This window comes from Artibeus jamaicensis, unplaced genomic scaffold (genome assembly GCF_021234435.1).
Source record: "Artibeus jamaicensis isolate MK-2021 breed Jamaican fruit bat unplaced genomic scaffold, CSHL_Jam_final scaffold_612, whole genome shotgun sequence".
In the NCBI taxonomy this organism is placed as follows: domain Eukaryota; kingdom Metazoa; phylum Chordata; class Mammalia; order Chiroptera; family Phyllostomidae; genus Artibeus; species Artibeus jamaicensis.
In genome coordinates, this window is record NW_026522049.1 from 12,920,850 (window position 1) to 12,935,020 (window position 14,171).

At 49.6% G+C, this 14,171-nt stretch overlaps 1 long non-coding RNA gene and 7 other non-coding genes across 8 annotated transcripts; all 8 read left to right on the top strand.

Moving 5' to 3' along the window:
- The first annotated feature begins 99 nt into the window (after positions 1 to 99).
- Positions 100 to 7,314, top strand: LOC128626421 (uncharacterized). Its single transcript, XR_008390376.1, has 4 exons — positions 100 to 224; positions 2,492 to 2,622; positions 4,781 to 4,916; positions 7,261 to 7,314. It is a non-coding gene; the product is annotated as an uncharacterized LOC128626421 (long non-coding RNA).
- Positions 451 to 544, top strand: LOC119039884 (small nucleolar RNA SNORD116). Its single transcript, XR_005080727.2, has one exon. It is a non-coding gene; the product is annotated as a small nucleolar RNA SNORD116 (small nucleolar RNA).
- On the top strand, positions 2,867 to 2,959 carry LOC119039879 (small nucleolar RNA SNORD116). The gene has a single exon (XR_005080722.1). It is a non-coding gene; the product is annotated as a small nucleolar RNA SNORD116 (small nucleolar RNA).
- LOC119039891 (small nucleolar RNA SNORD116) lies at positions 5,157 to 5,250 on the top strand. The gene has a single exon (XR_005080733.1). It is a non-coding gene; the product is annotated as a small nucleolar RNA SNORD116 (small nucleolar RNA).
- A 303-nt stretch (positions 7,315 to 7,617) lies between the features above and the next one.
- On the top strand, positions 7,618 to 7,710 carry LOC119039880 (small nucleolar RNA SNORD116). The gene has a single exon (XR_005080723.1). It is a non-coding gene; the product is annotated as a small nucleolar RNA SNORD116 (small nucleolar RNA).
- Positions 7,711 to 9,148: 1,438 nt separating this feature from the next.
- LOC119039888 (small nucleolar RNA SNORD116) lies at positions 9,149 to 9,242 on the top strand. The gene has a single exon (XR_005080730.2). It is a non-coding gene; the product is annotated as a small nucleolar RNA SNORD116 (small nucleolar RNA).
- Positions 9,243 to 11,508: 2,266 nt separating this feature from the next.
- LOC119039887 (small nucleolar RNA SNORD116) lies at positions 11,509 to 11,601 on the top strand. The gene has a single exon (XR_005080729.1). It is a non-coding gene; the product is annotated as a small nucleolar RNA SNORD116 (small nucleolar RNA).
- Positions 11,602 to 14,039: 2,438 nt separating this feature from the next.
- On the top strand, positions 14,040 to 14,133 carry LOC119039885 (small nucleolar RNA SNORD116). Its single transcript, XR_005080728.1, has one exon. It is a non-coding gene; the product is annotated as a small nucleolar RNA SNORD116 (small nucleolar RNA).
- The last annotated feature ends 38 nt before the right edge of the window (positions 14,134 to 14,171 follow it).

The following is a 14,171-nucleotide window of genomic DNA, read 5'->3' on the forward strand; positions in this document are numbered from 1 at the left end:
TTGACAACTTTCATTCTCACTGTTGTGTTTTCATTGTGTTAAGTTTCTGAGTACATTACTGAAATGTGCATGTGATTTCTCTTTATTCCCAGGTAGGATGCCTTGCAAGGCTTGCCGTCAGTGGTGAAGAGGTGACCTTCCCTTCCTTTGATGATGACAGCCGTTTGGTACTTGGAGGCATTGCACCTCTGGGTGTGCACCATACATGCGGATCCCTCAGGAAGGTAAGATTTCCTTTGATCCACAGTGTGCATTTGCTTCAGGATCTCACAGGCATGGGACAGGCAGCTTGTCCATATGGTCCCAGTGTTATGGTGGTTTGCACCGTAAGGGAATTGGGCATCCCACCTGTCCAGTGACTGGTATGTGGGGATGCTCCAGGCCACCAGATGATACTGAGGTCACTGGCTAACTAACTGCGCTGCCTAGGCTGCATCACCAAGCGTGTTCGGATCGATGATGACTCCCTCACAATGCATTCCTTGGAAAAGCTGAACAAAATGAGTGAGAACTCCAACCGTCGTTCTCATCGGATCTGAGGTCCAGCACGTGAAGGGCCCAGGGCAGGCAGGAGAGAGGGACAGCTGCCACTTGTTCACACTCAGGCACACACCATGCAGGGCATCAGCATCAGGGGGCTTCCTACTGACTGTCAGGATTTCCAAGGCATTTGTTGGGTGTGTGTAATCCGTGATGTTTGGTGAATGTCCAGGATTTTGTTCTTTCACCTAGCACATATCTTGGTTCTAAAACTGGGCAGTGTGGCTGTTTCACAGGCCCACTGAGACTGCAGCCCGGGCGTGTCATGTCCAGGGTTCTGTCTCAGATGTAGTTCTGGGTTCTCTGAGTGTGAAGCCCAAAGTCTGTCACTTCTGTGGCAGATCTTCGTATAATCAGAATGATGAGAGCTCTTATCCTGGTCATCGGTGAGGCCGTCTTGCCTGTTGTCTAGTTGAGAACAACTGAGCCACCATAGGATTGGGAGGAACTTCAAGGGAGGCAGTAGTTGGCCTTGCCTCTTATTCGCTAGTCACCCACTTTCCATGCAAGTGAGCCAGCCAGAGACTACTCACCCTCAATCCTTGATATCAAGACCTCGGGGCGATTCATGACCCTGGTAGGGGTGGGAAGGTCTTGGAGAGGACAGGTGGTGGTGTGTTTCGATGGGACGTACTGTCTCTTCATGCTCCTATAACAACTTTGTCATCAGATTTCAGGGACCTCTCGTATTCTCTGTGGTGGAGACTGTGTGCCTTAGAGGGAAGATGCCAGCCCAACTGAATTTGGTCTGTGGTTTCTGACCTTTGTTTACTCCTTCTGTTGTAGTTCTTGGTATCAGTATCATTTTTCCGAGTATTTTTTAATGGTTCCCTGGGCGTACGTTGCCATTTGGCCACCTTTAGTTGAATGGCTCAGCTAATGTTTTCTTCATCCTTTGTCTTCTGGTAGAAAGCATCCCAGGTCAACACTCTCCCCAGAAGGGGACTGTTTGCTTGGTGTAGGCATGTTCCCTTTCATCAGAGGGACTGGGAGGTAACATTTGGTGCCAGCCTGTGTGCATGGTAGAGCCTGTGAGCACCAGCATGCCTTGCACCAAGCCGTGAATAGATTTCAGATTATGTGCAATAAAATACAATATTCATTGTCTAGTGTAGTTGTGAATCTCTTTGTGAACAGCGCATTGGACATCATGTCAAGAGCAGAGCTCCCATGTGAAAGGAGATGTCATAACCTTGACTCATGGGAAAGCTGTAGGTAATGTAGAAATCTTCACCAGTGTCCCTCCCTGCTTGTCCCTCCCACTCAGGGTGGCCTGGCTTTCAAGGCTCCATTGAGAGTGTTGCGCCACCAGGAGGAAGATGCCATTCAGCAAGGTTCCCTTAACATTTGCATTTTTCCTTGAGTGTCAGAGCCCTGAATTCGTCTGGGTGGGAAATGTCTGGCTTCTGGAGAGAATGTGGCCTAGTGTTGTAGGTGCTGACTCCCTGAGTCACAGTGGGTGAGGACCCGAAGTACTCCTGTCCTATCATTTGAACTCCTGTGGCAGTTCACTTGGGACAAAGTGCAGATTCATGGGGACTGTCGAGTACAGCATGTACAGACATGGCATGTGCAGTATTTTGTTTAGAAGGGGTGGATATTGAATTGGAGTCCTTGGTCTATTTTAGGGTCCTAATAGGGCCAAAAGTTCCCTCTTTAATGATGAAACGGATCTTCCTTCAATGGCAGGAGGGGGTGTGGCTCGCTGTTGGTGCCAGGGTTCACTGGTACTCTGGCTCAGGTAAGGAGGTATCTGTCCACGGACTCGTGAGATAGATTAGAAGACTGACCCACACACATGGCATCACACACACCTTACATTACACCTCAGGGATAGAAGTGTGTGACAATCAGACACAAGCCCTGCTAAGGGGGGAGGATGTCATGAATTAATTTTCTGAGGATCTGGGTATATCGCTCAAATGCATGTGTGTTTCTCCCCACTTTTCAGGCAAAGCTGCAGCACAAAGTTCTTCACTGGCCCAGAAATATGCAGGTCTCTCTGTGAATGAACGAGGTCCCGGGAGTCCCCTAGGGAATGTGGCCCTGACTGTGCACCAGCCCTGGATATTAACTATGAAGGTAAGTGTTACTCTGTTCCATGTTCCCTTACTAGGTTTTAAATTTCTTAGACCGACCTGCCTGAGGTGTCTTGTTGGGCGTCCTGAATGGCATGTGGGGCTTTTCTCCACATGTGACTGGTGTCCCTTTTGCTCAGTGGCTGGGATCTGGATCCTGCAGGTTGTTGGAGGAAACTGAGCTCATGGCTCACTCCATGAGCCCTCTTGACGGCCTTGCTAAATTTCCAACATCCCAGAGCGTGCTCGGATCGATGATGACTCCCTCAAATGCATTCCTTGGAAAGCTGAACAAAATGAGTGAGAACTCCATACCGTCGTTCTCATCGGATCTGAGGTCCAGCACGTGAAGGGCCCAGGGATTAGTCAGAGTGAGGGACAGCTTGCTTTTCACCACACACTGTTGCTGGCACCATCCATTCTGTGGCTTTTGAGTATATCTTTGTGAGGCTCAGTGGGTTCTCCTCAACTTTTGGGTGTCCTTGAATGCAAACTTCTTGTTTTAAATGCCCAGTCTTTGTTAATGCAATAGGCTTCTATAATTTTAGACCTAGGCATCAGAGTGGCATGGGTCTTGGCCTAGTTAACTTGTTACGCGGATATGTGTTGGCCAGGATTTTCTTCAGAATTACCTCCTGAAGGGCCCGACTTCGCTGCTGAATAACGGAGTTTTTTGCTTTCGATGAGGACCCCAGGCCTTTTGACTTCTCCAAAATGTTTGCAGCAATTTGCAGATAATCAGGCCTCAGTGTTGCCCTTGGGTACTCCTGTTTGAAATGTACTTACTAAGCCCAAGTGCACTGTTGTCCCCAGGGACTGGGCTGCATTCCAAACACTAGGTTGAAGACTCTGTGGTTTCTTCTCTCTTTGTAATACTTTTACTTGTTAATTTTATGGAGGAAGGAGAAGAGAGGCATCGATTTGTTCTTCCAATTACTGATGCATTCATTAGTTGATTCCTGTCTGTGCCCTGTTTTTGGATAGAACCTGCAACCTTAGTGTTTCTGTACAACACTGTAATCAGCTGAGATACCCGGCCATGGTATCTCTGTAATTTCTGGTTCCTTGTCCCAGCAAGGGAAGGTCAACTGTTGGACAGGTTGGTGTGTGATTCAATGAGATGGACTGTCCGCATTTGCTTTGTTTGGGTCATTACGCTTCCCAGGGATGTTTCTAGGCCCTGAGAAGGATGCCAGGTGCTGTCTGCACAGGACGACAAGGACACTTGTGTGTGGTGCTGTGGTGTAGGTAGTATGTCTGCATTTCAGAGGAGGGCGCCTATAGTTTTGTTTCTAGCACCTGGGGAGGTCCTGTAGCTTTTTACAGCTGGCAAGTGGGCTCCTATGTCACTTTGTATAGTCAGACTTTCCTCAGGAAGGTTTGGTGGTCTTCAGGTCAAAGCATTTCTGCTGGCTGGCTCGAATTTTCTGCTATTGCAGTCTTAAATTTTCTTCCCATGGTTTAGATTTTCCCCTGGAATTCTGCGGTCATGGCACATAGTAGGAGCACTGTCTGTCAAGTGCTCTACCAGGGACTCAGGAGTTTTTTGAAAAAGGGCCACTTTTCTTTCAGGAGGAAGGTGTTTTTTCATTTCAGTTCCTGCTGTTGCCTTCATGAGTGAAACCCTTGACCTTTTTCAAGGTCAGTTTTGTTGTTAGGTGCCAAGGGCTGGGTCACTTGCTGAATGCCAGGTTGTGGACTTGGAAAAAGCAAAATCTTTATGGCTTTGCTCCTCGGGAGACTAATTCCATGGGGTACAATTGGTAGCACCACATGGGGGGGTGTGGCATGGCAGATGTCACATTCACATTCAGGAAGAGGTGTAGTGACAAGCAGTGTGACTTGTTCCAGAGTTACTGTGATTGAGCAGTCTCTGCATTACGGTAGAATCTTGTCAGTTAGGTTTTGCCTGTCATGGTAGGGTTCTGGGCCCAAGGGGTATTGTCTCAAGAGCTGAGTTCTCTCTCAGGACCATGCGCGCACACACCTGCAAACCTACCTGCCTTCGGGTGTCACACATGCCTGCAATCACTCATAAGGGACAGAGGAACATGACAGATAGATGTAAGGCATACCTGGGGGGAAACGTGGGTGAGCATCTCACTAAATGAGTATTTGAGTACGTTTCTAAAGTGCGCATGTGATTTCTCTACACTTCCCAGGTGGAGTAGCTCTGCAAGGCTTGCCACCAGCCATGAAGACACCACCTTCTTTTCCTGGGATGGGCAGTGCTATGCAGCAGTTGTAGAGGAGTGTGTCCATGGGGGTGTTCTTCATGGTCCTGCATCACTTAGCAAGGTAAGAATTTCTTTGTTCTACATTCTACTATTTGCCTCAGCTTGTTGTAAGACAGAGGCAGCCTGTCCACATGTCACCCAGTGGCATGTGTCTTTTGCTCAGTAGTGGATTGCCTGTGTCTCTTGCTCAGAGACTGGGGCCTGGGTGCTCTAGGCCCAGGTTGTGATGCAGATTTCATGATCCTACTGAGTGAGCAGCCCAGATGGCCTTGCCAAAATTTTTTCTTAGAAAAACGTGCTTGGATCGATGATGAGTCCCTCAAAATGCATTCCTTGGAAAAGCTGAACAAAATGAGTGAGAACTCCAACCGTCGTTCTCATCGGATCTGAGGTCCAGCACCTGGCGGCCCAGGGCAGGCAAGACACAGGGACAGCTGCCCCTTGGTCACTCAAGCATGCTCCACCACACACGACTTCAGACTCTGAGCCTCCTTACTGAGTATCAGGATTTCACAGCTCTGGTGAGGTATTTGATGGATGGATTTTGATCACTGGCCAGGCATTGATTGAGTCTTGCAAACAAGCACATTTTGTAGTCCCAAGAGTATGCAGTGTGGCTGCGAAACAGGCCCCTTGACACCATGGCCTGGATGTGTTCCGTCAAGAGTCCGGCTTCTGGTATAGCATTGGGGGGGGAGTCTCTGTGCTGAGGCAAAGGGCAAAGGCCTGCATGATTTCTCCCTAGATCTCTGGTCCCGGCAGTCTGTATACTGGCTCTTGGGCTGGGCTCTGTGGGGATCTCGGAGCCCCTGTGGGAGTGAGGGCAGGGACAGCGGGATGGGTGGACCTTCGTGCCGTGTTGGCAGCCCCTCTGCTTCAGCATCTCATCAACATGCCAGGTTGCCAATCATTGACCGCGCTCTTCACGCAGCTCTGAAATCAAGTGTGGTGGTGGCTGACAGTCTAGATAGGAACAGAAGGGAGGAATGGAGAGGACGTGTCATAGTATCATTCCATGGGTTTCCATGAGACTTCCTGTCTCCTTGTCTTTCCATCGAAGTCATTGGATTTCATAGACATCTGAGGCCCTTGAAGTGATACAAAGTGTGTTTGTCCAAGCGAAGGTTCAGTGTATTTGAAAGCGGCATTGTGTGGTTTCTGGCCTTAGTTTAGTGACACTTCATTTCATCATAGTGGTATCTGTAGTTTTGTCTTTTAGTTTATTATAAGAGGTCCCCTGGTCCATGGATGACACCAGCCATTCTTAGTTTGAATGAGTTGGCCAACATTCCCTTTGTCCTTTTCCTTTTTGGCAGGGATTTTCCTGGGTAACCATTCTACCTGGCAGGTGCCAAGTTTTTTTTTTGTTTGTTTTGTTTTTCCTTTTTGGCAGGGAGTTTCCTGGGTCACCGTGCTACCTGGCAGGTGCCACTTTCTTGGTACTGTTGCCTTTCACTGTCTTCAGAGGGTTCTGACTCCCCAGTGGCATTCTGTAGGCATGGAAGGCACTGTGCGCACTAAGGGACCACGTGCACAGCCATGGACACATTTCTACACTGGAAGTGTTCCTGTGTCTTTGTTCATAAGACGTGTGTTGCCTTTAGTTGTCTGTCCTGTCTTGTGGGTGGAGTAGTGGAGCTCCGGGACCTCACAGGTCCTGCTCGTAGGCTGAGGGTTCAGTTTCACTTCAGTCCTGGGGGCTCAATATGTGCAGTACCCTGGGACAAATTTCCAGCCTCGTTTGAATGGGTTACTGATCTCAGTCATGTGTCGTGAAGACCATGACTATCCCTCAGGTTTCATCTTGTCCGCAGAGGGCATTTGTTTTAGTTCGCAGCAATAGGAGCCAGGCCTGAGGTCACTGGGCCACTTTCACTGATGACAGGGTCCTTTGGAGTGTATCACCTGTGCACATGGGGCCAGATTCTGGATTGTTGCTTGGTGTGTTCCGTGATCTTTGTGTGTCCATCGGCTTTGGTTCCCTTGTGAGAGTCTTATGTCTGAAATGTCAGTGTAGACGTTCAATCTAAAAGTGCCTTTGGAATCATTGTGCTATGCTGACAAGTAGCGGTTGTGATGAAGGACCTCCTTGGCTTGTGTCAGAGGCCCCAGGAGGGCAGATTGTGTTGTTTCTAAGAAACATGGTTTCTTTATTATTGGGAGTCAAGGCACGTGGCCTGTGATCTCAGCTTGGGGCTTGCTCGTTCCATTGAGGAGGCCTCTGCCCACACACATGCAACATACCGCAGACCTACCTACAGACATGACTTCAGCCATTCCTCAGGGACAGGACTGGTTGACAATCACATGCTAGATCGACAAAATGGAGAGGGTGATATGCATTAATTACCTGAAAACCTGTATTTATTTCTCAAACATGCACATGTTTTCTGTCCACTACTCAGGTGGAGTCACTGTGCAGGGTCCTTCCTCAGCCAGTAAAGCAAGCTCGTTCTGGCCCTAGATGACCGAGGTGCCCAGGAGGCTGAGCAGCTGTGTTGCCGTGCATACGCACTGCACCGGGGGATCCCTCTGGAAGGTAAGTGTCTGTCTGCTCCGTGTCCAGTGTCTGCTCTCTGATATCTTAGAGCTGACACAGTCAAGTCATTCTGTTTTCCCCAGTAGCATGAGGCACAAGTGACCCTCTTGCTGAGTGCCTTGGACCTTGATCCTTTTGGCAAGTGGAGGACTCTGAAATTTTTGGCTCACCCAGTCAGTAGACAGCTGGCCCTGCTCAATTTTCTACCGTCCAGAGTGTGCTCGGATCGATGATGACTCCCTCAAATGCATTCCTTGGAAAGCTGAACAAAATGAGTGAGAACTCCACACCGTCGTTCTCATCGGATCTGAGGTCCAGCACGTGGAGGCCCAGGGCAGGAAGGAGAGAGGGCCAGCTGTCCCCGGTCACTCTCTTGCATGTTCCACCCCGGGTGTCCGCATTTCAGAACCTCCAGTGTCAGTGTTGTATTTTCATTGTGTTAGTTGCCGAGTACATTTCTCAAACACGCATGTGATTTCTGTGTACTTCCCAGGTGTGGTGGCCGCGCAAGTTTTGTCGTCAGCCTTGAAGAGACAACCTGCCTTTAGTTTCCTTTATCAACTGGAGGTGCTCGACAGTCCTGTAGGAAGTTTGTCCCTGGGTGTTCCTCATACACATGGGTCCCTCAGGAAGGTAAGATTGCCTCCGACCCTTGTTTGCCCTTGTATTTATTATTTCCTAGAGTGGCGGGTGTCCACACGTCCTTGTCTGCACACAGGGACTTGTTCCGAGAATGGAGTGACTGTCCGTCTTGCTCAGTGACTCAGGTCTGCCTCTCTGGGTGTGCCTTGGGTGCCTGCCAGTGAGTCTGTGTCCTTGAGTCGCATGTCATGGTTTCCGACCATTGAGACTGGGATCCTGATTCTCCACTGCTCTTTTGTACCGTTGTTTCCACATGTATGTAGGTGGATTTCTATTTCCAGAGGTCGTGGGGTTCTCTTCCCTCTGTTATCTGTAACCAGTTGCACACAGTGTCCAGATTGACACCACAGCCACTGTCAGCAAGAGGGTGTGTGAGGAATCACTCGGATGCCTTCAAGAGGGGCTGTGAGAGGAGGAGTCTGTAGACCAGTTTACAAGGGCCTGGATTTCAGATTTTGCAGCCATTCACTTGAAAATTTATCTCTTTCCCTTGAGATCAGGCCCTGAATCTAGGGGTGTGGCTGAGGCCAAGCTTGTCTAAATACAGAGTCCTGAGTGATAAGCACAGGCACACACACCTGCACACCTGCCTACCATTTTGGTGTGACACACGCTTGCAGACACTTCTGAGGAACGGGTGCCTGACAGACAGATGTGAGGCTTACCTGGGGCAAGGTGGGCATGGATCTTACCTGAGAACCTGGATGAGTTAGTCAAATACACATGTGATTTCTCTACACTTCCCAGGTGGGGTGGCCATGGAAAGCTCGCAGTCAGCTGTGAAGAGAAGACTGTTTCTTTCCTTCGATGACCAGAGCTCTGTGGGAGTCCTGGAGGGAGTGTGACCCTGGGTGCCCCATGTGTCCGTATCCCTCCGAAAGGTAAGCTTTCCTCTGTTCAAGCTCATGATCATCACTTCAGATTCAGTAGACTTTTACACGGTCTGTCCTCGTGTGCCCTGTGGTGTCCCCTCCAAGAGTGGATTGATTCTTCCTCTTGCTCAGTAACTGGGGTCCTGAGTCTCCACTGCTCTGGGGGTCTCAGGTCATTGACTTACAGGGTGGTCTGCCCAGCCCACCATGGTCAATTTCACAGCGCCCCAGAGTGTGCTCGGATCAATGATGACTCCCTCACAATGCATTCCTTGGAAAAGCTGAACAAAATGAGTGAGAACTCCAACCGTCATTCTCATCGGATCTGAGGTCCAGCACATGGAGGGTCCAGGGCATTCACAAGTAAGGGACAGCTGCCCCCTGTTCACACTCATGCACCCTCTTCCCAGCATATGAACATAAGAGCACATCCTACTGATGGTCAGGATTTTTGTGGCATTACTTTGTGGTTTGTAATCAGTAAGTAGTGTTTGGATCAATTGCTAAGGTTTTCCTCTTGTCACGGTAATGACTCTTGTTGTTGTGTGGCTATGGTGTGGACTTGCTCACAACTTGGCCTGCATGTATCTTGTCCAGGTTCTTGTTTCAGAGGTAGCCCTTGGGGGTTGTGTGTGGGGATGAAGAGCAGAAGCTCTCAGGCTGGCTGATTGGAGCCCCATGCCTGGCTCACTGCGAATCTGCTGTTGCCTTCAGACCTTGTGAGGACACTGGAGCCACCTTGTGACCAGGGGTGGGGACAGCGGGACTGTAGTTGGCAGCTCTTCTCATTCAAGTACTGACCCATTTGTCATGCAGAGTGGTCAGCCAGGATTTGTACTGTGGGCAAAGCTCTGGAACAACCACAGTGGTGGCTCATGGCCTGGGAAGGAACAGGGAGTCTCAGAGAGGACAGGTTTTAGTTGGTTCTGTGGGTTTGCCTGGGAAGTGCTGCCATGTTTTGTTTTGATGCAGCCAAAGTTATCCTTGTCAGATTTTTGGGGTTCTTTGAGCCACCGAGAGACACATAGTGGTATCTCCCCCGGAAGCCTTGAGCGTTCCGGAGTGGGGCCCTGTGGTTCCTGACCGTTGTGGACTCATGTTTCCAGACCAGCATAGGTGTGTCCTTGTTTCTCCTCTATAGTTTCTGGTAAGGGGTTGACTGGCCCATGGTCACTTCCAGTCATTCCTGATTTGAACGAGTTAATCAGTTTTCCCTTCACACCTTTGCCCCTTGACGTGGATCTTGCAAGGATGGGTGCTACTGGGAAGGTGCTGTATTCTGAGCACTGGTGTTTCCTGTTATGCCCAGAGAGTGTGAGGTGTGTCAGTGGAAGTCTCTGGGCATGGCAGGGCCATGGGCAACCCGGTTATTCAGTGTGCACCGGTGTGCGTCTATTTGTAGCTTGGGAAAAGTTCACGGGTCCTGCTTCAGAAGATGCAGCATATTTTAATTTCTCCTCCTGTTTTTGCTGATGAAGTTTTCCAGCTCTACGAGGTTGTGTTTTGGGTTTTCATGCTGAGCAATGGGCTACACTTTGAATCCTGTACAGTCAGCCCACATGCTGTCTCTGGTCTATTCTTTTGCCTTGTTAAGTTGGGGGTTTTTTTATGAGTCATGGCTGGGAAAATCATTAATGTTTTCCTTTTGTCCTTCCAAAGGTCCTGAGATTAGTTTGCACAAACGGGTGCCTTGCCTTCTGGGGGCTGGCCATTTAATATGAGGAAGGCCCTTTCTGCCTTGTAGGGGCCTACTCTGGGTGCCTGGCCTTGTTTCAGTGCTGCTGTGGTTTTGGGGTCCCTTCAGTGCTGTCAGGTGGACAGTATTGTGGGACGCAGTATCGGGTCCACTGTTCACATCATACCAGTGGTCACAAACAGTGTGCACACTGAATCAGAGCCCGTGGTTTGGTTCAGTAAGAGGGGCTCTAATTGCTGGAGTCATTGGCCTATTTTCATAGCCCTATGAGGTAAACCTTTTTAACATTTCTTTTTTGAGGAAGAGGGTCTTCCTTTGGTGTGGGAGGTTGGTTGTGTGGCCAGGGGTCCAAGCACGGGGCTTGCTGTTTAATTCAGGGAGCCTGGCCTACGAGTAGTATGTTCATAATGCACACTTGGTTCCACACCTGCCATTGTTATACCTCAGGGACAGAAGTGCGTGGCTGTCAGATGTAAGGTTTACCCCTGGGAACAGTTGACCTGAGGACCCAGTAGCATTTCTCAAATGTGCGTTTGATTTCTGTCCCCATCTCAGGTGCTGTGTCAGTGCAAAGGTCTTCCTCAGCCAGGAAGAGATGAGTGTTCCGTGCCTGGATGACCAGAGGTTTCTGGGGGTCACAGAGGGGGTACAGCCTTCAGTGAGCCTCATCCCTGCAGACATGAGGGAAGGTAAGCATTTCCCCACTCCTATTTAGCCAGCTGCTCTTATGTTCCTTAGAGCTGCTCAAGGTGGCTTGTTTGGCTGTCCTGAAGGGTCCACGGGGTTCCCCACAGAGTGTACTGAGTGCACTTCTCAGTGGCTGGGATCTAAATCCTGCAGGCCGCTGGAGGACTCTAACCCACAGAGCCACCTCGCTAAGTTTTCCAGCTTTGAGACCGTGCTCGGATCAATGATGACTCCCTCAAAATGCATTCCTTGGAAGCTGAACAAAATGAGTGAGAACTCCACACCGTCGTTCTCATCGGATCTGAGGTCCAGCACGTGGAGGGCCGCAGGAACCGTTATTAGCATGAGGGATAGGTGCCCCTCAGTCACATTTCTGCACACACCACCCAGTACATCAGCCTTGAGCACCTTCCCTCTGAGACTGAGTATCAGTGGCTAGGTGTCCGTGAATCAAGGGTTCTGGTTTGAACGCCCAGTCTTTGTTGGCATGGTGGCCCTCCACCCACTCAGTCCTAGTGATGAAGAGTGTGGTGTTGCTCTAGGCCCAGTGAGCTTATGCCATGGGTCTGTGTTGGTTAGGCCCCCTCTGAAGGCATAGATCTGACCATCTGTATTTTGGTGCCAAAGAGCCTGAGCTCCTATTGGTCCTGATTAGGTCCCTAGGCTTCAGGGGACATACTGTTCTTATCTTTGGCTTGCTGAGAAGTTTTGAATGCCCCGTGGTCTTTGGTTAATTAAATACCAATGATTAGGCCTCCTGTTTTTGTTGGAAGTGCCTATCTTCCATAGACTTGCATGGACCACAACATGGCCATAGAGATGGTCTGTGCTGTGTTCCACGCTCTGGCCTGACTGATGACCTGGGCAGGAAGGAAGAGTCACCTGAAGCACAGGTGGATTTGTGGATCTGTGGGATCCTTTCGGGGACATAGTTTCTCCCATTGCTGTAGGATTTACATTGGGTTCCCAGGACTTTTTCTCAGCCCTAAGGGCGCTGCTGATGATTGTGTCCCAGGGAAGGTTCAACGCCACTACAGATGACACTGGTGGGGGAAGGTGGTTCTCTTTTTATCTCCAGTCCAGGGTCATGTCACTCTGTTGGTCTCCTATGAGTGCCTTGAGGAGGTCTAGTGTCCGAGGATAGCCAGCTGTCCCGCCTGTTATGCATAGGCAAACATCGCTTTCAACACTGTGCTTTGCTGAATGCCTGAGATTTTAAGGTCTGGGTACTTTCCAGGGAGGGTTCTGATTTTTCTGACACAGGTGTCTTACACCTGCTTGAGGTGGTTTAGACCTTACAAGAAAGGCTGTGGGCGTGGCAGAGATGCACTCGGATGTCAGGTGTGCTGCTGCTGCTGCTGCTGCTGTGTTGGTCTGCCTCCTTGGAAGAGGCCTGTGTCTTTTCAATAGTGGATGTGTTTTAATTTAGTTTTAGTATTCTTCTTCAAGAATGGTATATTTCAACTTCATCAGATTTTCTGAGTAAGTATTAGCTGATGGATCAGTCACAGGTTGAATGTCTGGTATCTGACACTCACGGCGCCATCCTTGGGTATAGTGACTCTAGCTGTTTGTCGGGGGATGTATCCAGCTGTCATGGGAGGTTCTTGTGGTCAAGGCAGGCAAGAGTTCAATGATTCCTTGAAGGTTGGGGTGTTGAATCTTTATGGATAGGGAAATGTCCTGTTCTCGGTTGTTAGTGCCCTAGTTTCAGCCGGATGTTACCACAGGTCATGGTTGGGGAAAAGGAGCCATTCCTCTCCAGTACCTGCATGTTCAGGTGTGGAGTTAGGTTAGTTGGCTCAAAGCTTCCCCTGGCCTGAACTCTTTTGGCCACATAGTACTAAGGCAACTTGCAGGAGGTGCCACTGCTGTCTCTTCATCAAGTGTTGTTTACCATTGGTAGCTTGTGGGAATGTAATGTCCAGTTGATATCACATCCACAGGAAGAAAGAGGGTGTATGTCCAATCACTGTGATGTGTTCAGAAGGAGTGGCTGTGAGAGAAGGAAGCTGTTGACTATTTCAGAAGGGCCTGGAGGACAGGACTTGCAACAGGTCTTTTGAAGACTGTGTCTTCTGTTTTTGAGTAGAAGCAGGGCTAGAAGCTAGGTATCTGGGAGTCAGGTGTACTTGTTCAGGAGCTGTGTCCTCTGTCAGGACCACATGCATGCCCACTTGGTACACCTACCTCCTTTTCTCATGGTGTCCCATATGCCTACATTGACTCCTAAGGGACAGAGGTGCATGACAGGGAGATACAAGGTTAACTCCCCGTGGGATGGTTAGGAATGGAACTTACTTTGTGTCTCAGAATCACAATATTTTTCTAAAGTTTGTGAATTCTCTATACCCTCAGGTGGAGCTGTTATGCAAGACTCGCAGTCACCACAAAGAGACCACCATGTCGTTCGATGGAGGAAGGTGCTCGGTGTTCTGGAGGAGTGGTCCCACGCTGTGCTCCACACCTGTGGGGTGCTCGGGGTGCTCAGGATGCTCAGAAAGGTAGGCGTTTTTGTCTGCCTTGTTCTTTCCTTCGTTTGAAGGATTAATACGTGTGCTGCAGGCCGCCTTTGTGCGTGTCCTCAGGTATTCAGGGTTCTGCTCTACAAATGGATGGACTTTTCCCTCTTCCTCAGTGCCTGGGATCTGGGTTCTCCAAACTGCTTTGGGATGCTGAGTTGACTGGCTCAGTAGGTGGGCTGCCCAGGCTGTGTTTCCCAAGTGTCCTGTGTCCCAGAACGTGCTCGGATCGATGATGACTCCTTCAAAATGCATTCCTTGGAAAAGCTGAACAAAATGAGTGAGAACTCCAACCGTCGTTCTCATCGGATCTGAGGTCCAGCACGTGGATGGCCAGGGCAGGCAGGAGAGAGGGACA